This window comes from Nannospalax galili, unplaced genomic scaffold (genome assembly GCF_000622305.1).
Source record: "Nannospalax galili isolate Female #2095 unplaced genomic scaffold, S.galili_v1.0 scaffold204, whole genome shotgun sequence".
Lineage (NCBI taxonomy): Eukaryota > Metazoa > Chordata > Mammalia > Rodentia > Spalacidae > Nannospalax > Nannospalax galili.
The window spans coordinates 875,401-876,380 of NW_008350959.1; positions in this window are offsets into that span (position 1 = coordinate 875,401).

A 980-nucleotide genomic window follows, 5' to 3' on the forward strand; every position below is an offset into this window, starting at 1 on the left:
AATCAAACTCAGGTTAAAAGTCCCTTCAGGGGACCATCCAACATTGAAGGAGGGCCAATCAACTGAACATAAAGTTGTCCATTTCTTTTTCTTTACATCTACACTATTGTTATGGGCAATCGTCTTAATGTCCCCCCAGTGGACTAGAGTAAGATCAAGAGGGGAAGATGGGGTGTTGCCCATAGTATTTGTCAGTCCCGTCTGTTTCATCAACAAAGAAATTAGAACGAAGATCACAAGACACGACACAGACAGACAGAGGGCCCAAATTAAACTACCGTGGCTTTCAGATGGTCTGGACTCTTGACTGTGTGGATTGCCTGGCTCGATTGTGCCAAAGACCATACGGATAGGACTCGTGTGTCCCAACAGGGTCGCGAGGTCCTCTGAGGTTTCAGATGGACTAGTGTCCTGGTGGGGTGTCTGGTGGGGAACACCCACTCTGACAAGGACAGGGACGTCTTCTGAATCCTTCCGGTCGCCTTGCTAGCATTCCAGTGACAAAAAACTGAGATCCAGGGACGTCTCCTGAATCCTTCCGGTCGCCTTGCTAGCATTCCAGTGACAAAAAACTGAGATCAGATGGCCGCGACCAAAGGGAAAGTATAGAAAAGACAGGCGGACAAAAAGACAGGTGGACAAACACAGTTTTACAAAAACTTACCTGGCTGGTTGATCACAAACCTTTTGGGGTCGGTTCCTCTCGGAGGTCTCTGGGGCGGTCCCGGACGAGCCCCCAAATGTTGTACTTCATCCACTGGACCCCAAGAAGACCACCGAGGACCCAACACACCAAAATGCAAAAGCAAACGTTTATGGTTTATTCGGGCTTAAGCTCGGGCTCTCAGACCTCACCAACTCAACGGATCCGTGCTGAGAGCCCAGAGTAAGTGAGAGTTGAACCTTTTATAGGTTTTAGACAAAGTGGTGGGGGAGATACCGAAGATACATTTTGGTTGGTTCAAGGAGCCCACGCATGC